At 47.8% G+C, this 23,503-nt stretch overlaps 1 protein-coding gene across 4 annotated transcripts in view; it reads left to right on the top strand.

Moving 5' to 3' along the window:
- The window catches only part of TRAK1 (trafficking kinesin protein 1), a 250,707-nt gene that overhangs the window by 10,033 nt on the left and 217,171 nt on the right, over nt 1–23,503 (top strand). Inside the window, exon 2 of one of the 4 annotated variants that reach the window (XM_063922399.1) lies at nt 8,465–8,523. The exons of the other annotated variants lie outside the window; for them this stretch is intronic. The gene's annotated coding sequence lies outside the window, so the exon portion shown is untranslated. The remainder of the gene's footprint in view (nt 1–8,464; nt 8,524–23,503) is intronic. 4 annotated transcript variants of the gene reach the window in all.

The following is a 23,503-nucleotide window of genomic DNA, read 5'->3' as shown; positions in this document are numbered from 1 at the left end:
TGCCTGGTTACTACTCCCTGCTGTCGACTAATACTAGGTTTTCTGTCGACTATAATGTTTCCTAGTAGATCCACAACTGGGGAATTCAGTACATGGTCATACACATTCAGAACATTAATGTCACTAGGGTCCCAAAGGCTCAGAATAATCCGCTTATATGTATATATAGGTAGGATATGTGTGTATTACAATATGTATCTTATGATTTATAATGAATGCTGAAGTAATAGTATTCCTTCTCATGTGCTGGTCGCTCTGTTGATAAAGCTCTAGGTCGGCCGTGACGAGTGGGTCTCACATCCTCTCAAGGAGGGCGAATGTTTATTCTTTTCCCGCAGCGGAGAGATTACTGTGAAAGTCAACTCCTGGTCGACACGGGGTCCTGTCACAAAGTATCGGATACAGGAAGCTAAGTGATATTTTATTTCTATTCTTTGGACTTATTTGCATTACATGCACATGAGGGAGTGTTTATATTCAGAAGGACATCCAATAGAATTATCCTACAGAGATAGGGGATGTTCCTTATGTTGGGTCTTCTCTATACATTGCGGCAGGCTGCAGTGCGTATACATGAGGTGGCCGGGGGAATGCTGAGGCTGACTCCGAGAGATACTGGAGTTTTTCCCTGGGGCGGTGTGCCGCTGTTTGGGGATGCCTTAGTTCAGTCTATGTCGGCGAATACTGCTGGTAAATCTACCTTCGTGAGTTAGATTCCCTCACAACGGTTGGTGACACATTCCTTTGAGGGATGCAGTCGCTTTAACTAGTTCGATACCGTTAGTTTTTTCCTTTTCTGTGCAGATGGAAGGTGAAAAGGTAAGTGTTCTGCAGCCTTGTTAGGTTCGCAGAAGCGGATGTCGTTTTCTGTTTCTACCACATCCACCACATGGTGCTGAGTCTACCTGACTGGACCCCACTCCGGTGTGGACTCGTCTACTACTTTTCAGTCAGTCCGGAAATAGACTAGGACCTATAAATTAATTATATAATCTAGCGGGGAACAGTTTGGAGTTACAGATGTTTCCCCTCACTGGTTTTCTAATAGATCTTGCGTTTCCCCTCTGGAAGAGGAGGTAGTACGCGACGCCATACCAGAGGGCGTCAGGTTCAGAGCATTGTCCTGCTGTCCCCTGTTTAAAAAAAAAAAAAAAAAAGAACTAAGAGGTTTAAATGCATTGTTTTCCGCATTCAGATTACCGGGCTGGATATCCAGGATTGTATTTGCCAATTCACCGGAGTGATGGCAGTATGATGGTTTCTTTCAATAATAAGAGCCATTGTTATTCTGTACTGAGACGCTCTCCTGATTAAGGCGAGGTCAAGAAACAAGTGGTGCAAAGCGTTGTTTATCTCTGACTGTTCTTCAACACATGGAATGGCTGTTGTTCCCAACGACGCAGTTTTCTGTGTTTTTCCTGTGGCAAGAGGTCTGAGGATCTGGAGTCGGATCAGATTTGCAGTGACAATCCATTACTATGTTCCGTTATGATGCGATGGGTGCGGCATAAGAGGCCTTTTCGGTGACCAGGTCAAATGCCATAGTGGTTTCAAGGTACCAGTTGGAAACATGGTCCGGGTCTCACCTGCACATGCACCGGAATATGATTCTAATGGCCAAGACATCGCCCCTGTGGTGTCTGCTTGGTTCTCACCTTCTAGAGGGACGAAGTTCGAGATCCAAGATTAGATCCTGGTGTTCATGCATGCAGATCTCCGAGGCTGGGGATTTGTCCTTGCAAGGGACGTATTTCTGGAGGAAAAGGTCAAGCTGGGAAGCTTGTCTGTAATATGCTTTCTTGAATTAGGAGCTATTTTTGACAAACATATTATTCGTGGTCTGCCCGTGTTAGTTCGCTCGGACGACTTGACAGCAGTGACGTCAGTAAGCCGCTAGGACGGAACAAGGAGAAAAGCGCCAATGGCAGAGGATGCAAAAGTTTGCCGCTGGATGGAAAGACTGGTAAACGCTATATTAGTGGTTTTTGCTCCGGAGGTAAACGACAGAGAATTAGATTTCCTCTGCAGACGAGATCTCCTTCCGGGAGAAATACAGTCGTCATCGAGAAGTTTTCACAGAAGTGACAAGTCTTTGAGGAGTACCTCAATTGGACATGTTGGCGTCTTGCCTCAACGAGAGGCCTCAGGGATATTGTTCCAGGTCAAGGGACACTCAAGCTATGGCAGTGGACGCCCTCGTGACACCTTGGGCGTTTAAGTCGGTCTGTGTGTTCCCTCCGTTTTCGCTTTTTCTGAAGGTGATAACCGTAAGAAGAACAAAGGTTCAGGAGATCCTCGTTGTTCCGGTTTAGCCAAGGAGGGCTTGGTTTCCTGGTTTTCATGATTACTCATAGAAGATTTCTGGCCGCTTCTTTTACGTGAGGAACTGTTACAAAGATCCGGGCGTATATTAAAACTTACCGTGGCTGCGTTTGACGGCGTGGCCAGAATGGATATTCCCAGTGAAGTCGTTTCCACACTTCTTCTGGCTAGAAAAGAAGTAACGGCAAAGCCTTACCACCGTAGTTGGCGTAAAGCTATGTCTTGGTGTGCATCCAAGAAGGCTCCTACGGAAGATTTTCAGCTGGGTCGTTCTTCTCCATTCCTTGCAAGCAGTTGAGGTTGCAGGCCTAAAGTTAGGCTCCATTTCAGTGCAGTCTTGGCTTTATAAATTATCTTAAAAGGATTAGCCACCTTTCGGGAAGTTTGGACTTTCGTGAAAGGAGTACTACACATCCAATCTCCGTTTGTGCCCCATTGGCACCGTGAGACCCTGACGTGGTGTTACGTTTCTTATGTCACAATGTTTGGAACCTTTATAAAAGGTTGTGTTAAAAATTGTCTCTTGAAGAGTGGTCATGCTACTGGCTTTGGCGTCCGCAAGGCGGGTGTCGAAAGTAGCGGCTTTGTCTCACAAGAGCCCTGTTGGATCTGCATGTGGATAGAGCGGTATTGAGAATTCGGATAATAGTTCAGCAAAGAATTTGGTTCTGTGTTTCGCAGAAACCAGCCTATTGTGATGTCTGTGGTTACTTAAGCATTGGCTGATTTAAGCACTCTCGATGTAGTCGGGGCTTTGACTAATTTGTCACCATTTTTGCTCAGGTTGGGGAAACAGAGGCTCTGTTTGTCCGTATGCTCCCAGCATGATTGGGGCACCTGCGTCTATGTAGTCTGTTATACGCTGGATCTGTGATTCGATTCGGCGTGATCGTTCTACGGCTGGTTTGCCGTTACCGTTGTTGGTGGAGACCCATTCTCCTAGAAAGATTGTCTCTTCTTGGGCGGATGCCCGAGGAGTCTCGGCGGTTCAACTTGGCCGAGCGGCTACTTGGTCGGGTTCAATCTCTTTTGCTAAGCTCTACGTGTTTGATACCCTGGCTGCTGGGGACCTAATGTTTGCTCAATCGGTGCTGCAGAGTCGTCCGTACTTTCCCGCCCGGTCTGGAGCTTTGGTATAAACTAGTGATGAGCGGATTCGGTTTTACTCGGTTCTCAAAACCGAATCTTATTGGCTCACTGATGTCACGTGTTTTGGATAGCCAATAAGATTCGGTTTTGAGAACCGAGTAAAACCGAATCCGCTCATCACTAGTATAAACCCCATGGTCCTTACGGAGTGCCCAGCATCCTCAAGGACGTCTGAGAAAATAGGATTTTAATACCTACCGGTAAATCCTTTTCTCTTAGTCCGTTGAGGATGCTGGGCGCCCGTCCCAGTGCGTACTGTGTCTGCAGTTTCTTGGTTATGGTTACACTCTTGTGGTGTTTCTTTCTGTCAGCCTGTTGCTGACGTGGTGCTTGCCTTGGCAGGCGGTGGTTTTATTATTGGTGGTGTTGACACGCTGGTTGTGTTGCATATTCTCTCAGCATGTGGCTGTGTATTTTTCATGCCGTTGGCTGGTATTCTATTGAATGCCACGTTCTGCGGTATGTTCGTAGTGTGAGCTGGTATAGCACTCACCGTGTTTATCAATAAATTCTTTCCTCGAAATGTCCGTCTCCCTGGGCACAGTTTTCTAACTGAGGTCTGGAGGAGGGGCATAGAGGGAGGAGCCAGTTCACACCCATTCAAAGTCTTAGTGTTCCCATGTCTCCTGCGGATCCCGTCTGTACCCCATGTTCCTTGCGGGGTCCTCCGCATCCTCTACGGACTAAGAGAAAAGGATTTACCGGTAGGTATTAAAATCCTATTTTTTCAAACCGTCTGTAACATGGCAGTTAGGAGCTGATTGGCTGGTGCAATTTATCACTCACAGTGAAATGTATCACTCATTGATAAATAAGGGCATACATATGCAGATCTTCTTTCTCTCTTCCCTTCTGGGCATTGTATATTTACATTATTGCCAACGTTTAAAAAATATATACTATACTTGACTGCTGGTCTGTCCTAAACTTGTTTGCATATTTTTATATTTGAGGCCCAGTTGTATTCTGTATGCCAACCATTTAATAAAATGTTCAACAAAAACAATATATAAACATAACATTTTAGGAACAAGTCTTTAAAATCTGGGTCTGTCTGACAATTAAAGACAGTAGCAACTATGTTATAGTAAAGGCGATCATAAAGAAAAATAATGTATTATTTCAGTTATACTATATGTTCTGATGCTGCTTCCCACAGAACGTGAATTGCAATTGACTTGAACAACTTTATTTTCTTGCTTCGCAAGAATAATCCGGATTATTTAAGTATGCCAAATTCTTATATTGTTACGTTCCAAAACAAACAGTGATTACTGTACACAAAGCCTGTGCTTATGGCAGTGCCTTCAGTGTTCTGTGTACTGCGGAATGTGCACAGAAGTCAAGCTCACTTTAGCTCTAATCCATGTAGTTACGTTATCTGTATAAAGAGGACTTTGATTTGTCTTTGGTAAGTGTATCTTATGTTTGCTTAGTGAATGTACTAGTATCACCATCAGTGTAATCTAGTGTTACTAACATCTGGAGCTGGGTATACTATTCATATTGAAAAACTGGTGGTAGAGTTGACATATTACAGTTTAAAGTGCATCGATCACCTAGACACAATTGGGACCTTTTGGGGAGGATGAATGAGAATTTGAGGCTGTAGCCTGTCAATTTATTGTGAAGCGCTGGCATTATGGAGTCAACCAGGGTCAGATTATAGGAGGGGCAACAGGGGTGCTCTTCCCGGGGCTCCCACACATTAGGGGCACCCACACACTGTCCCCCGAATCAGTCATCAGCACTGCTAATAAAATCGGAGCACAGCATTTAGCTGTGTCTCCGTTCTCCCCCTCTTTGCCTGCCGAGGAGCTCCAGGCTCGCACTACACAGGTCAGTTTTGTGGGAAGTCAAATCCCGCAAGGCATTGTCTGTCCCAGAACCACCCACTACTATGCTGAAGTCAGGTGAAGGAGATGAATTAGGTGCCATTTTACATTTCCGCCTCAGCGGCAATTGGATTTGTCGGGTCCCTGGACCACCCTGTGGTGCAGCCTGTGGGGGAGATTCAAATGTTTGAAAAGTCAGCTGGGAGTCTGTTTTTTCCTATCAAATAGACAGGAAAAAACAGACATCCAACCGACTTTTCAAACATTTGAATCTTCCCCTTTTGAGTTTTCTGACTGACAAAGCGTTGGTGCGGTGCCTCAGTGCACACTGCACAATTTAGTAAATGTGAGTTTTGAGTAGCTTCTATGACTCTAGTCTACTGTATATTAATATCATTAAAAAAAAAGAATGACTGTAATAACTGATTTTAGATTTAAAAGTAGTATTTAATTAGGATAATTTTATTGATAGGAGTCCCAAAAAATGTATTGCCCATCAGCCCCACAGAATTTACTGCGCACTCCCCTAACACAAGCTCTGCCGCGCTCTGCGTATTGGGAAGGGGTATAAATTCCTATGGGGGAGGGGAAAATTATCCAAGGAGGGGGGGCGGGGGGTTTAGGATAGGAAGTAATTTTACAACAGCACCCCTGTTGCCCCTAAACACATCTTTACTGTACTCCGCTAGACTTCCTATTCTCTCCCCTGTTCTGCCTCCCCAGTTGTACATAGTTGTAAGTCAGAAGTGTGCTCATCTGCAGGGGATGCTTGTACATCCTGAGCATGTGTAGAGTGATATAATGCTACATACACTCTCTGTATGAGCCCCAGCGTAGTCACCTAGTATCTAGAGCACTTATTCTAGTCAGAATTTCCACTCATGGTGTCTGCATTTCTTTTAATGCTTATTTTAACCTTCAGAGTGTTAAGGTTCAGATGACAGGCAGTAAACTCTGTCACCCCTCTCTCTATGTGTAATTGTAGTCATTAATTGCAGTCATATTTATCACATGTGACGTGTCGTCTTCACTATAATTATATGCTGTGTCTAATACCCCTTTTCCACCTGCGAGCACGGGTCGCAGCCGGGAGCCTGACACGGAAGCTGCCTTGCTGCGACCCGTGCTCAGCCCCTTTCCCATCAGCAGTCACCAACTCGGCATATTGCCGGGTTGGTGACGCTTCTAGTGACGCGGCAGGGATGGCGCTGGGAGATCACATGATCTCCCAGCGCCGCCCTTCCATACAATGTAAACGGGAGCCGTGTCGCATCGACACGGCTCTGTTTACACTACAACCCTACCCGGATCATTCCCGTGTCCTACCCAGGTAGATAGCCGGGTAGGATTCACGGGTCACTTGATCCGGGTTTTTGCGGGGGGACCCTTTTCCACTTGCAAAAAACACGGGTAAATGCGTGCCCCCGTGCATTTACCCGTATTTTTTGAGCTAGTGGAAAAGGGGTATAAGCTTGCTGACACAGAGAAATAAAGATGACAAATTTATTTTTTGGAAAGTAACTATACTAATTGTGATAATTCTGCCCTTGAGTGCCTAAGGGCTTCTACAATTGTTTGTTTTTAGTGCTTTCTTTATGCATATTCAAAACTATTCAAATTAGGGGTGTGTATTGTCCATTTTATTCATGCCCTACCTACTGTGGAACAGGCTACACACCTTGCTTTTCTTGTGGTTTGTCTACGTCTATTATGAACTCCCCTTCTTTATGAAGCTTACATAACTTTAAATAGTGTAATTTATTATAGTTTTCAATTTAGCCTGTTTTCTCTGAATTATGTGATTTGGGATAATTTATTGAGGCATAAAAATATTGACAGCAATGTAAGGTTGTTACCCACTGGCATTATATTAACACTAATGACCCCACGTGTGGGAGGGTATCCGTTTGGATGGTCGACCATGTAATGGTCGACAGTCGTTAGGTCGACATTGACATGGTCGGCATGGACAAAAGGTTGACACATGAAACGGTCGACATGCGTTTAAAAAAAAATATTTTGTGGAAATTTTCCATACTTTACGATCCACGTGGACTACAGTTGGGAATAGTAACCTGTGCCAAGAACAGCGGTAGCGGAGCGAGGCACTTTGCCTGAAGCATGGCGAGCATATCGAGCCACGCGAGGGGACACGGTGCACTAATTGGGGTTCCCCGTCACTTTACGCAGAAAACGACACCAAAAAAGTTTTAAAACTCATGTCGACCATTTGTCCATGTCGACCACGCCAATGTCATCCAATGGCCGACCATTCCTACCGGAACCGTGTGGGAGTGGGCAGATTTACTAAGCCGTGGAGAGAGATAATCTACTAACCAATCAGCTCTTAACTGGCATTTTTCATACACAACAGCAGTTGGGAGCTGAGTGGCTGGTACTTTATAACTCTCTTCACTTTATCACTCTCCAAAGCTTAGTAAATCACTCCCAGTGTTTGATATGAACACTTACAGTGACTACATGGTGAGAAATACAGAAAAACTTCTGATGAAAGTACCTCTCTTTTTTTTTTTTGAAGACTGATACCCCTTTCACATCGCACTAAAAACCCGGTATCGACACGGCATATTGCCATGTCGAAACGGGTCAGTGTGCGATGTGAAAGCTCCTTTTCAGAATTAGCGGGTCGCCTGACCCGGTAATTCAACCCGGTAAAAAAGAAGGGTTATTACCGGGTTGATTGCCGGGTCAGGCGCAGTGTGAATGAGAGCCGTTCCGATGCGACACGGCTCCCATTCACAGCATAGGGAGAGGCGGCGCAGGAGATGAGCTCATCTCCCAGCGCCGCCTCCACCCCCGCCCCTGCTGCTGCTGCACCCTCCGCTGCTATGGCAACCGACCCGGTATATTGCCGGGTCGGAAAGCCAGCAACGGAGCGCAAATGCCGGATCCCACCCGGTAAGTACACGTTTCTCTTACCGGGTAGGATCCGGCATTTGCGATCTGAATGCAGCATGAGATGCAGCGGTTTATTATCTGGAACACAGCCTATGGTAGCCTGTATTCATTACACAGCCTATGATAGTAGTTATTAATTTAATATCTTTTATGGAGTCTGATTGCACATATGTCATGTCCACTTTGTATATACAGTAGTAAACTAAAAGAACCTTGTGTTTTTATACTTCATGACGAAGTACCTGTAGGTCAGAAATAGCGGCTGAGTATCCTGTATAACAGTGGCAGAAAGATAAAGGTATGTAGACAATCAGAAGACTACTCAGAGATCAGGCCCCTTTTCCTTGATAATTTAAAATTCCATATGGGAATTCTGAATAAGGGTTGTCTATGTGTGACCCTTTAAAATAATGTGATATCTTGTGGTGTTTGTGTTAATAATGGATCTGAAATATATCTTAAGCGAGGAGGGGTCTATGTCCCAAGTTGCTGAATGTTTAACAAGGGTGGGTCCCGAGAGTATATCCCTCTAAGTAAGCAGAGATGTTGTTTGGAATCGGCGAGGCTAAAGCTGAGTCATAGGACCCAAGGGCAGCAGAAGCCAAAACACAAATCCTATTTATGTGCCAAAACATCCAGCGCAAGATGGAGTAATGGAAATTGATTTGAAAATGCCATAGTTTTATCTAATTTAACATGGCCCATATCCAACGTGATTGGGTTTGTATGTGTGTATATTTAGGGCTGTCTAGTTAGAGTGCGCTACAAGTATATATTGTAGATGCCATATTCATTGAATCCCTTTTTTGACAAAAGGGTGATACTGCATGACCGTATTCTGATATGACCGTATTCATCACTCAGGTGGAAGTATATAGGGCAAAGGTCAAATGATTGTCACTTTAAATCTAAGTTCTAAATCGCTAAACTTGTGTTGGTGCATACAATTCACAGGCAATTACATTGGGCCCTTTTATCCAACCAATTAATTTAGAGCCAAGTCAGTGTCTGGTACAGACATTGCTGTCTTGCCTGGAATAACCAGAGTGGCTGCACAGTACCCATCCATCTTCCTTTATCACTGTTGATAGAAATGCCACTATGTAAACCTCTGATTCTTCTTTCAGATGCAAGTGTTGTAACTAGAGGTGGGTGGACTGTGACACCACAGGAGATGGCACCATCGCTGGTCAATGGTACCTTTATATGGCTTGCAGGCTGAGTGCAACGGCATTCCACCTCCTAGAAAGCTGCTGGCTGGAGCATGCTTAGGATTCTGTGGGTGCTTAGCTTCTCCCTGGTTTCAACTGCAATGCTCTGGGCAACCTTTAATTTGCAAAGTTGCCCAGATCATTCTTAGGATACTTTGGGCACCGAGCTTGTCCCTGGTTCAGCAGCAAGTTGCCACCAAGAGCAGTATTGGGACGCTTCGGGCGCACTCGGCTCCTTCCTGGACTCAGTGGCAGCACCCCCTCATTCTGACATCATGACATCACATGTTCAGGGGCGGATCCAATCCAGGACACATTTTTCATCTTGTTACTGTCCTGAGTGTGTAACTTGGCAGGAAGAATGTTACTCCATAAAGCTACCCTAACCACCTGAACTCACTAAACTCTCCTCATTTGAAGGAACCAGCTATCTTGACTGGAAGAAGAAGGCTATAAATTATAGATAGGCCTGCAAGCACATTATCATGAGAGGACACTAGTACACCAACCATTACCCTTAATCCTAACACCTAACATTAACAAACACTAATACCCCAACCTCACCCTTAACCCTAACTTAATACCCTAACACTAATACTCAACCAAACCCATAGCTCTAGTAACCTAACCCTAAAAGGGCAGACTTTATGAACCAAATGGTTCTTATCTGCCGCTGGGGGGGATCTCACCCCCCCCCCTTCCCCCCAGCAGCTGCAGACAATAGCAGCCGCTGGGGAAGTGTAAAATAACCCTTCCAAGCCCCTCCTTGTGTACCTGGCAGCTGTCCGGGCTCTAAAAGTTAAAATTGCGATGATCGCGATGATACAGGGTTGCGAAGTTCCCAACAGATGTTTAGATGTTTGAAAATAATTCCCCCCCCCCAAAAAAAAAAATATATATAAAAAAAATGTTTGTGCTGTGGGGCACACTGGGGTTCCACAGGGATAAACATTGGGGTGTAGAGTAGGATCTTGATCCGAAGCACCAACAGGCTAAAGCTTTTACTGTTCCCAGGATGCACCGCACCACCTCCTCTATAGCCCCGCCTCCAGGCACTGGAGCTCGGTTTGTAAGTTGGTGCCTGCAGTGCAGGCAGCTGACAGGTTGGGCTTAACTGGCATGGTCAGATTTCATGCGACTGCGCCGTCCCACCCTGTCCCCCCATTTTTGATGAGGAGATCCATTCTGCAGATGTACATAATACAATATTTAAATATTTAGAAAAATACTTTTTAAACTTTATTAAATTAAAAAAACAAAAACAAAACAATGTTAACAGTTTTGAAGGGAAAAATCGCCAGTTAAGTGGTTAAAGAAAAAAGGAGACTTCTAGGGCTATATATGCTAGATGTCAGTGATTTGACATCTCGTGCTGCAGCTCCATCACCTCCCTCAGTGGCGCTGTATACTCCCGCGCCCTGGTTGCCGGGTAATTACAGCGGAGGCCCTCCGGTCCCATAAGGCACATAACCTGCTGCTCACCTCCTGGATCGCGTGGCCGCACGTCAAAGGGTGGAGGTAAGGAGTGTCCATTAGGGACCCGCTGAAATCGCGTTCCAGACACGGTCCCTGGAGACGGACCGCGTCACAGGCGTGGACACTGTGACCGTACAGGGACCCCACTATATCCACCAGGGCTAGGAACGCAGGTCGGATTCACTAAAAATCAGTTTTAATAGGCTCCACAGTACCCAGTGGTGAAGTCCAGCAGAAGGGATAAGGCTCTGACCTGTAGCCCCTCCCTCAGCTCCAGGCCTCATCTACTGCAGTTGTTCCCGCCCTGAAGCTGCATCTTCCTCACTCCCTGTCTGCGTTCAGGCGCCATTTTCAGCACATAACACATAGCTGTGCTGTTCCTTGGGCACTGTCTCCTCTGTAAAGCCGCCTGTCTCATCAGTGCTGTGCATTTACAGACACTTAAGTATTCTACATGTCATTTTAGACAGTATTCGTTAAGAACAAGTGTACTGCTATATGAATATTTAGTACAAGTATTCTTGTATATACATCCAATAGTTACTGTGCATTGTTATATCTAGGGAAGCCAATCCCAGGCCATTTTTTCAATCCCGGGTATTGGGATTGAAAAATTGCCAATCCCGGGACTCCCGAGATACCTGGGATTGGCTTTTAGCTTGGTGGCCGCCCCCTCGCCCCACCCCGCCCGCCCCGCACATATAACTCACCATATACCGGGGGCGGGCGAGTGTGGAACAACCTCTGATTGCTGCTTGCGGCTCCCAGCAGCAGCTGACAGCGCAGCGTGACCTCTCATGCTACGCTGGCGAGCCGAAAGGAGGAAGCCGCGCAGCGTCTGATTGTCCTGTGGACGCTCAACACTAATCCCTCAATCCCCATTTTTGGCCCTAAATCCCAGGATCCCGATCCCGGGATTGGCCACCATAGTTATATCCATAGTCATATATCTATATATGTGATTACTAGTCCAGTGCAGTTTATTGTCCATACTGCATGTAATATTTCTGCATTGTACTGTGTGTGCCTTAGCTGTGTGAAATTTCTGTTCCTGTATCACACTTCTTGCTATCACTATATTCTATACCCTGGGTTGCAAAGTGTGTCAGGGTCATATATATATATGTATATATATGTATATATATGTGTGTATATATATATATATATATATATATATATATACAGTGTTACACTGAATATACTGTTTAGTATTTTTTCACTGTATTTTCCAGTCACCCAATACCGCCTTGATCCTTTGTCTGCGCACTGACACATTATTCAGGGGATTATTGGCAGGTATAATAATTGTCTGGTTATATTGTACTGTTAAGCTCTGGGCTACATTCAATATAATGTCTGCCACACAGGGTGAGAACTCAGCGGACGCTCCTGCATCTTGCAGTGCTAGCACACCGCTGCTTCCAGAGGGGGAAACCGTAGCTGATGGTTCTGGTACTGAGGGTCAGATATCTCCCAGCCAGCCTGCTGCTCCTGTGGTCAATCAAGACCCCCCTTGGGCTATGTTCACATAGTGTTCACTCTAGGTTGTTTTAGCAGGGCGCCGCGCCCTGACCGTTTTTTAAAAGGCAAAACCCGCCCTGCCTCTTTTGCGGCGCCCTGCTAGAACAGCCGCCCGCGTCCTGCCCTCCCAGCGTGTAGGCATCCATTCACGCTATGGGAGAGAGCTGGGGGAAGCCCAGCACCAACGGAGGTGCTGGACACGCCCCCAACAGTGACGCCGCTGGCAACGGACGCCTCCTACAGCAGCGTCTGTGGGCTGCTCCGCCCACTAAAATGCTGTGCGTGTAGCCACACCCCCTAATTTGCATGGCCGCGCACCCGTTTCGGGAGCGCACGCGGCGAAGCGCAAATATGCCCCCGGAGTCCGGCGCCCTGCCCCATTTAATTTCTAGCGGGAACACTATTTACAAGTATACTAGGTTCCCTTGTTACACGTCTTACGCCCCCTACGGGACATCCCGTGCCATTACAGCAGGGGTGGGGAACCTTTTTTCTACCGAGGGCCATTTGGATATTTATAAAATCCTTCGGGGGCAATACAAAAATTCTCAACTTAAAAAATTACCCTGCCCCCCAGTAGCTCTGCCCCTTAGAGGTACGCGCCAAAAAAATGGGTGTGGCCAGTTAAAATGGGACGTGATACACACATGCCCCCAATAGTGTGGTGCCAGATCCACAATTTTCCCCACAGTGCCAGGTATACAGATGCCCCCACAGTGCCAGGTATACAAATGCCCCTCACAGTGCCAGGTATACAGATGTCCCCACAGTGCCAGGTATACAAATGCCCCTCACAGTGCCAGGTGTACAGATTCCCCCACAGTGCCAGGTATACAAATGCCCCTCACAGTGCCAGGTATACAGATGCCCCTCACAGTGCCAGGTATACAGATGTCCCTCACAGTGCCAGGTATACAGATGCCCCCACAGTGCCAGATATACAGATGCCCCCACAGTGCCAGGTATACAGATGTCCCCACAGTGCCAGGTATACAGATGCCCCCACAGTGCCAGGTATACAGATGTCCCCACAGTGCCAGGTATACAGATGCCCCCCACAGTGCCAGGTATACAGATGCCCCCCACAGTGCCAGGTATACAGATGCCCCCCACAGTGCCAGGTATACAGATGCCCCCCACAGTGCCAGGTATACAGATGCCCCCACAGTGCCAGGTATACAGATGTCCCCACAGTGCCAGGTATACAGATGCCCCCCACAGTGCCAGGTATACAGATGCCCCCCACAGTGCCAGGTATACAGATGACCCCCACAGTGCCAGGTATACAAATGCCCCTCACAGTGCCAGGTATACAGATGTCCCCACAGTGCCAGGTATACAGATGCCCCCCACAGTGCCAGGTATACAGATGCCCCCCGCAGTGCCAGGTATACAGATGCCCTGCCCTGCCCCCCCTCCCCTCCGTGCTGCTTACCGTGCTGCTTTCTGCGGGACACGGAGGAGAGCGCGGCTATGTTGGGCGGCGGCGGCGTGTAGAACTTGAAACCAGCCGCCGGTTCGAGAGCCAATCAGAGCTCGTGGACCGGCAGCCGTGGCTCCTGATTGGCTGCTGGTCCGTGAGCTCTGATTGGCTCCGTATAAGGCCCGCAAAGCCGTTTGGTCCGGCCCACCAGCTTGTGTCAGTGAGACACGCTGCCGCTCAGTCCGGCGGCAGCGTGTCTCAGCTGTCAGAACACGGAGGAGAGCGCGGCTATGTTGGGCAGCGGCGGCGTGTAGAACTTGAAACCAGCCGCCGGTTCGAGAGCCAATCAGAGCTCGCGGACCGGCAGCCGTGGCTCCTGATTGGCTGCTGGTCCGCGAGCTCTGATTGGCTCACGAACCGGCGGCTGGTTTCAAGTCCTACACGCCGCCGCTCCCACCCGACAGCCGCGCTTTCCTCCCTGTTCTGACAGCTGAGACACGCTGCCGCCGGACTAACACAAGCTGGTGGGCCGGACCAAACGGCTTTGCGGGCCTTATACGGAGCCAATCAGAGCTCACGGACCAGCAGCCAATCAGGAGCCGCGGCTGCCGGTCCACGAGCTCTGATTGGCTCTCGAACCGGCGGCTGGTTTCAAGTTCTACACGCCGCCGCTGCCCAACATAGCCGCGCTCTCCTCCGTGTTCTGACAGCTGAGACACGCCGCCGGACTGAGCGGCAGCGTGTCTCACTGACACAAGCTGGTGGGCCGGACCAAACGGCTTTGCGGGCCTTATACGGCCCGCGGGCCGGAAGTTCCCCACCCCTGCATTACAGCCACTAATTGTCCCTATAATTAACCCGTTTTGGTCGGATAATCTGTCTACCCAGTTGCAGTTATTGAATCAGTCACTGGTTAAACGTAAATCTACTCCACGCACCTCTAAGGCTAAGGGGTCATCAAAAAAGCGGGCACTTTCTTCCTCACAATCTACAAATATTTTGGATGATTCTTCTGATCAGATTGAGGAATATACTGATCCGTCGAACACTGATACAGTAATCTCTGATGGGGAATCCACAGCGCAAGTTGACGTTCCTGACCTAGTGGAAGCTATTAAGCTAATTCTCCAAATAGATGATGACAAGATTGAACCCACTATCACGTCTAAAAAATCTGATAAACTCAAACGTCAAAAGGTTGCTAAAGTAGTATTCCCTGATTCTGACCATTTAGTTGAAATACGTCAGGAATCGTGGTTGTCACCAGGAAAAATTTTTTCCCTGTCCAAAAAGATGCTCACTCGTTATCCTCTCCCTGCGGAGTTGATTAATAAATGGGAAACCCCACCGCCGGTGGATGCTCATGTTGCCCGCCTGATGGTGTCCTCTACTCTGCCATTCACCACTGTCCCCTCACTGAAGGAGCCGACAGATAAATGTGTGGAGAGATGCCTGAAGTCTATTTTCTCCTACGTCCTAGAGGATGCTGGGGACTCCGTAAGGACCATGGGGTATAGACGGGATCCGCAGGAGACATGGGCACACTATAAGACTTTGAATGGGTGTGAACTGGCTCCTCCCTCTATGCCCCTCCTCCAGACCTCAGTTAGACTTTGTGCCCAGGAGTGGCTGGACACACACTAGGGGAGCTCTACTGAGTTTCTCTAAAAGACTTTGTTAGGTTTTTTATTTTCAGGGAGACCTGTTGGCTACAGGCTCCCTGCATCGTGGGAGTGAGGGGAGAGAAGTCAGACCTACTTCTGCTTAGTTAAGGGCTCTGCTTCTTAGGCTACTGGACACCATTAGCTCCAGAGGGTTCGATCACTTGGTTTCGCCTAGCTGCTTGTTCCCAGAGCCGCGCCGTCCGCTCCCTCACAGTAGCCAGAAGAAAGAAGCCGGGTGAGTATTGGAAGAAAAAAAGACTTAAGTGACGGCAGAAGACTTCAGTAACGGAGGTAACATGCAGCGGTCGCGCTGCGCTCCATGCTCCCGCACACCAATGCACTCGCAGGGCGCTGGGGGGGGGGGGGGGGAGCGCCCTAGGCAGCAGGTTACTGAGGGTCTAAATAGCTGGCAAGAGGGACATACTAGGTGCCCGGGCACCGGGTACGATACCCCCGCCAGTGTAACGCAGCGCTCGCGCCACGCGCTATTGCTCCCACACACCAACGGCTTACGAGGGTGCAGGGCGCAGGGGGGGGGCGCCCTGGGCAGCTATATATATATATATATATATACAGCGTGTAAGTGCTGTATATGGACCCCCCCAGCTCAATATATATATATATATATATATATATATAATCTCTGTAATAGTCGGCAGCACTCCATACTAAGCAATACAAGTGAATTAGGCCGGTGCCCTCCGTATGGCATCCCCAGCAGGGATGTCTCCAAACATAACCCACAGTCGGCGGCACTCACGGCTCCCTCAGCGGGGAATAAAACGAGACCGAGTCACGAAGAAAGTCAACGTTTCAATGTGACGCGGCGTCACGGAGAGCCCCGTTACACCTGTAAGTGAGAACAGCATAATGAGCTGTTAAAGTGAAATGAACAAACAAAACATACAATTGGCATTGAAAATCATGTGTCAATGAAGCAACTCCTGAAACATACTGTCAATCAATGCGGCAAAGCAATACAAATATGTCCAAGGCAGTCATTTAAGACTGCGTCTGGCGCGGCACTGTGACGTCATTGGTGATGGACGTGTAGCGGGCGGACGGCGGGCGCCATGGACGGCCTCGATGGTATACAGGTATGTGTTGTATGCATTGTGGTTAATGTCCTGATGAAAATGTTTTATTTATAAAATTGAAACGTTGACTTTCTTCGTGACTCGGTCTCGTTTTATTCCCCGCTGAGGGAGCCGTGAGTGCCGCCGACTGTGTTATATATATATATATATATATATATATATATATATATGTGTGTGTGTTTTAGCGGGGCTTAAGCGCGCCGGGAAGGGGCGGAGCTTAGCCCTCACAACAGATTCAGCGCCATTTTCATCCAGGTCCCCGCCAAGGCTATGTATACAGTACAAACGAGGGGTGGCACAGTGTTTAGTGCTACATGGAGAGAAATATAGCACTATTTTCAATAATGGCCGTATAATCATTGTTGTGGTGCATGTATCTCTGTGTTTTTCCTGTCAGATTACCCACTATAGTTTTGTCGACATGTGTGCGGGCTCTGTCACAAGCAGCTGTGGGGATCACTGTCGGCATCGCCGACGCCTGTTGGTACTTGATTCGAAAGATGCAGTAGCAGCAGGTCGGTAGTTGTATGCTTGTAAAAGTAAACACGGTATGGGAGACACAATCGTATGTGGGTGCCCTGTCGGCATCAACTGTAATTATTGGGTGAAAATTAACACGCTGTAACTGCCTTATACCTGTATATGTATCTATAGGTATATGTGAGTGTTATTGAAATTATATATGTATGCTTCCCTCAGACCCCTCGGGGTTCCAAGAATGTTATTTTTTGCCTGCTTACTATTCCCTGCTGTCGATGAATACTAGGTTTTCTGTCGACCAAAACGTTCCTGATAGATCCACAACTGGGGCATGTCAGTACATGGTCATACACATTCAGAACACATTACTGTCACTAGGGACTTGACTGGTCCGGACAATCCACTTATGTATATGTTTTATATTTTTATATATATATATATATATATCTATATATACATAGTTAGTTAGGATATGTGTGTTATATTGTGTATTACATTAGGTATATTCATGAATGCTGAAGTAAAAATATTTCTTCTCATGTGCTGGTCGCTCTGTTGATTAAGCTCTAGGTCGGCCGTGACGAGTTGGTCTTCGATCCTCTTAGGGAGTCTGAATGTTTATTCTCTTCCCGACGCGGAGAGAATACTGTGGAAGTCAACTCCTGGTCGACACGGAGCCCTGTCACAAAGGATCATACACAGGAAGCTAAGTGATATTTTATTTCTATACTTTGGACTTCTTTGCATTGCATGCATATGGGGGAGTGTTATATTCGGATAGGCATCCGATAGAATTACCCTAAAGAGAGTGGGTAAGGTTTCTTAGGTTGATTCTGCTCTATAACATTGCAGCAGGCTGCCGCGTGACGGCATGAGGTGTGGCCGGGGAAATGCTGAGGATGTCTCCGAGAGATACTGGAGGGACGGTATACAGCTGTTTGGGGATGCCTCAGTTCAGTCAATCTCGGCGGATACCACTGGTAAATCTAACTTCGTGAGTTAGACTCCTTCACAACGGTTGGTGACGCATTTTTTTGTGGGATGCAGTCGTTTTAACCGGTTCGATACCGTTCTTTTTTCCTTTTCTGTGCAGACAGTGGAACGTGAAAAGGTAAGAATTCTGCAACCTTGTTAGGTTCGCAGAAGCGGATGTCGTTTTCTATTTCTACCACATCCACCACATGTCGCTGAGTCTATCTGGCTGGACCCCACTCAGGTGGGGACTCGTCTACTACTTTCAATTAGTCCGAGAATAGACTAGGACCTGTGAGTTGATTATAGAATCCAAAGGGGGACATTCTGAGTTACAGATGTTTCCCCTCACTGATTTTCTAATAGATCTTGCCGTTTCCCCTCTGGAAGGGGAGGTAGTACGCGACGCCATACAGAGGTGCGTCAGGTTCAGGACATTGTCCTGCTGTCCCTGTTAAAAAAACAAAAACAAAAAAAACGAAGTGGTTTAAATTGCGTTGTTCTCCACATTCAGATTACCTGGGTGGTTATCTAGGATTGTCTTTGCCATTTCACCGGAGTGATGGCAGTATGGTGGTTTTCTTTCAACAGTAAGAGCCATTGTTATTTTGTACTGAGACGCTCTCCTGATTAAGGCGAGGTCAAGAAACAAGTGGTGCAAATCGTTGTTCTCTCTGACTGTTCTTCAACACAGGGAATGGCTGTTGTTCCCAACGACGCAGATGTCGGGGGTGGGTATCAGAGTAGATACTGACCGGTTGAGGTTCTGTGTTTTTCCTGTGGAAAGAGGCCTGAGGATCAGATTTACTGTGACAATCCATCAATATGTTCCGTTAATGAAGCAGATGGGTGCGGCCTAAGAGGCCTTTTCGGTGAGCAGGTCATATGCCAGAGTGGTTTTCAGGGGACCAGTTGGAAACATGGTCCGGGTCTCACCTGCACATGCACCGGAATATAATCCTAATGGCCAGGACATCGCTCCTGTGGTGTCTGCTCGGTTCTCACCTTCTAGAGGAACGAAGGTTGGGGATCCAGGATTAGATCCTGGTGTCCATGCATGCAGATCTCCGAGGCTGGGGAGCAGTCCTTGCAAGGTCAAGCTGGGAAGCTTGTCTGCAATAAGCTTTCTTGAATTAAGAGCTGTTTTCGCAAACATATTCTTCCTGATCTGCCCGTGTTAGTTCTGTCGGACAACTTGACAGCAGTGGCGTAAGTAAGCCGCCAGGGCGGAACAAGGCGCAAAGCGGTAATGGCAGAAGATGCAAAAGTTTGCCGCTAGGTGGAAGGGCTGGTAAACGCTATACTAGCAGTCTTCGTTACGGAGGTAAACGACAGAGAAATAGATTTCCTTTGCAGACGCGATCTCCATCCGGGAGAAATACAGTCGTCATCGAGAAGTTTTCTCAGAAGTGACACGTTTTTGAGGAGTGCCTCAATTGGACATATTGGCGTCTCGCCTCAACGAGAAGCCTCCAGGATATTGTTCCAGGTCAAGGGACACTTAGGCTATAGCAGTGGACGCCTACGTGACACCGTGGGTGTTTTCAGTTGGTCTATGTGTTCCCTCCGCTTTCACTCTTTCTGAGGGTGATAAACGTAAGAAGAACAAAGGTTCAGGCGATCCTCATTGCTCCGGTCTAGACAAGGAGGGCTTGGTATCCAGTTTTGCATGATTTACTCATAGAAGATCCCTGGCCTCTTCCTCTACGTGAGGAACTGTTACACCAAGATCCGGGTGTGTATCAGGACTTACCGCGGCTGCGTGGTCGGCGTGGAGGTTGAATGCCATATCCTAGTCCGAAAGGGTATTCCCAGTGAAGTCATTTCCACACTTCTTCAGGCTAGAAAATAAGTAACGGCAAAGCCTTATCACCGTAGTTGGCGTAAATATGGGGCTTGGTGTGAATCCAAGGAGGCTCCTACGGAAGACTTTCAGCTGGGTCGTTCTTCTCCATTCTTTGCAAGCAGAGGTGGATGCAGGCCTAAAGTTAGGCTCCATTTCAGTGCGGTTTTGGCCTTATAAGTTTTCTTTAAAATAAAAAAAAATAAAAAAAACAGAATTGGCCACCTTTCCGGAAGTTCGGACTTTCGTGAAAAGCGTACTGCACATCCAACCTCCATTTGTGCCCCATTGTCACCGTGGGACCTTGAACGTGGTGTTGCGTTTTCTTGTGTCACACTGATTGGAACCTTTATGAAAGGTTGTGTTAAAATTTCTCTCTTGAAGAGTGGTCATGTTATTGGCTTTGGCGTCCGCAAGGCGGGTGTCGGAAGTTGCGGCTTTGTCTCACAAAAGCCCCTGTTGGATCTTCCATGTGGATAGAGCGGAATTGAGAACTCAGATAATAGTTCTGCCGAAAGTGGTTTCTGTGTTTCGCAGTAACCAGCCAGTTTTGATGCCTGTGGTTACTTAAGCATTGGCTGATTCAAAGTCTCTTGATGTAGTCGGGGCTTTGAATTTTTATGTCGCCAATTTGGCTCAGATTGGGGAAACAGAGGCTCTGTTTGTCAGGTATGCTCCCAGCATGATTGGGGCGCCTGCGTCTATGCAGTCTGTTACACGCTGGATCTGTGATACGATTCGGTGTGCTAGATCTACGGCTGGATTGCCGTTACCGTTGTTGGTGGAGACCCATTCTACTAGGAAGATGGGCTCTTCTTGGGCGGATGCCCGAGGAGTCTCGGCGGTTGAACTTTGCCGGGCGGCTACTTGGTCGGGTTCAAACACTTTTGCTAAGCTCTACAAGTTTGATACCCTGGCTGATGGGGACCTCCTGTTTGCTCAATCGGTGCTGCAGAGTCGTCCGCACTCTCCCGCCCGGTCTGGAGCTTTGGTATAAACCCCATGGTCCTTATGGAGTCCCCAGCATCCTCTAGGACATCTGAGAAAATAGGATTTTAATACCTACCTGTAAATCCTTTTCTCTTAGTCCGTAGAGGATGCTGGGCGCCCGTCCCAGTGCGGACTGTGTCTGCAGTTATTGGTTATGGTTACACTCTTGTAGTGTTTCTTTTCTGTCAGGCTGTTGCTGATGTTGTTCATGCCATGGCCTGCGGTATCTGATTATTGGTTGGGTTGACACACAGGTTGTGTTAAATATTCTCTCAGCATGTGGCTGTGTATTTTTTCATGCCGTTGGCTGGTGTTCCATTGAATGCCACGTTCTGCGGTATGTTCGTGGTGTGAGCTGGTATGACACTCACCGTGTTTGAACAATAAATTCTTTCCTTGAAATGTCCGTCTCCCTGGGCACAGTTCCTATATCTGGAGTCTGGAGGAGGGGCATAGAGGGAGGAGCCAGTTCACACCCATTCAAAGTCTTATAGTGTGCCCATGTCTCCTGCGGATCCCGTCTATACCCCATGGTCCTTACGGAGTCCCCAGCATCCTCTACGGACTAAGAGAAAAGGATTTACCGGTAGGTATTAAAATCCTATTTACTCTCTTGCAGGTGCGATACATAGACCTACTATTGCAATCTCCTGGGCTGCAAAAGAAATTGAAGCATTGATACAGGCGATTGAGGAGGAGCTACCTCAGAATTTTCCGGATACTGGCAGATAATATCTGTCTTATGTAATCACAGCCCCACAGTATATACCGGAGGCGGCCTCTGATGCTGGGGTAATGGCGGCCAAGGCGTCTACGTCTGTACTGGCGCACCGTATTTTGTGGTTAAGATCCTGGTCGTTGGACCTGGACTCCAAGAAGACCCTGGAGGTGCTCCTTTTTAAGGGAGACATCCTGTTTGGGGAGGATCTAAATAAGATTGTGACAGAATTAGCGTCAGCAAAAACTGCCTGCCTCCCAAGTACTAACCCTTCAGCGCCAAAGGCTAAGAGTACCACTTTTCGTTCCTTTCGACCTCCAGGAAAAGCAAAGGGTCAGTCGTACCCAAAACAGGCCCGTACTGCCAAAACCTCTAAGCATAAGCCTAAACACTCCTGGGCCGCTCGTAAGCCTGCCTCTAAACAGAACAAGCTAGCTGCATGACGGGGCGGGCCTCCCCCTGGGGGACCCCAGGGTGGGAGGCAGACTTCTACAGTTCGCCCAGGCCTGGTTAAAGACCACTTCAGACGCCTGGGTGCGGGAAGTGGTCTCTCACGGGTACGCAGTCTCCTTCAAGAAACGTCCCCCGTGCCAGTTCTGTTCAACGGTCATTCCTGCCGATCCGTTAAAAGCACAAAGTCTACACTTGGTTGTGAAATCCCTCCTGGACACAGGAGTGGTAGTGCCAGTGCTCCTACACCAGAAGGGCAGGGGATTCTATTCGACCATGTTTCTAATCCTGAAACCCAATGGGTCCTTCCGGCCTATACTCAACCTCAAGTCTTTGATCAAGTTTGTGAGAGTGTCCAAATTACGCATGGAAACTCTGCGCTCCATAGTACTGGCCATGGAACCCGAGGATTTTATGGTATCCCTGGACATACAGGATGCTTATTTACACATCCTTATTGCCATTCGCATCAGCAATATCTGCAGTTTGCTATTGGCAACCTACATGATCAATTCCAGGCCCTGCCATTTGGGCTGGCTACGGCCCCTCGGATTTTCACCAAGGCGATGGCCGCGATGACGGCCCTCCTTCGAAGTCAGGAAATCGGGATCCTACCGTATTTGGACGACTTGCTGATCCTAGCGAACTCCCAAGATGTCCTCCTCAGCCATCTGAATCTGACGGTCAAGTTTCTGCAAGCTCACGGGTGGCTCATCAACTGGAAAAAGTCCTCGCTGGTCCCTGCTCGGAGCATGGTGCACCTGGAGCTCTGCTGGACACAGTCAGAGATTGTTTCGGTCTCCAGAGAAAGTCCTGAAGCTTCAGGACAAAATCAGATACTTCTTCTCTCGCCCAAGTGTGTCTGTACACTCAGCGATGCAAGTATTAGGCCTCATGGTGTCGGCCTTCGACATGGTGGAGTATGCTCAATTTAATTCTCGCCCTCTACAGAGATTAATTCTCCACAAATGGGACGGCCTGCATCACTGTATGAGATCTTAAATGATCTCCTTGACTCCGGAGGTTCGTCTGTCCCTGAGCTGGTGGCTTCAGGATCAGTTGAGCAAGAGTCGTCCCATCTGAATCTCCAACTGGGTACTCCTGACAACGGATGCCAGTCTGAGAGGGTGGGGAGCAGTATTGGAGCAACACTCCCTTCAGGGTCGGTGGACCAGGGAAGAGCCTCTTCTCCTGATAAACGTTCTGAAACTGCGGGCAGTGTTCAAGACTTTGACACAGACCCTGCCACTAGCACAGAGCAGGCCTGTTCAGGTACAGTCTGACAACGCCACAGTGGCATACATAAATCATCAAGGCGGCACTCAAAGCCGCATGGCAATGATGGAAGTGTCAAAAATACTTCATTGGGCGGAACGCCATCTGCCAGCAATATCAGCAGTGTTCATTCCGGGAGTCCTCAACTGGGAAGCGGA

This window comes from Pseudophryne corroboree, chromosome 5 (genome assembly GCF_028390025.1).
Source record: "Pseudophryne corroboree isolate aPseCor3 chromosome 5, aPseCor3.hap2, whole genome shotgun sequence".
NCBI classification, from domain to species: Eukaryota; Metazoa; Chordata; class Amphibia; order Anura; family Myobatrachidae; genus Pseudophryne; species Pseudophryne corroboree.
The sequence above is the reverse complement of the archived record's forward strand: the minus strand, read 5'-3'. Positions and strand labels throughout refer to the sequence as shown.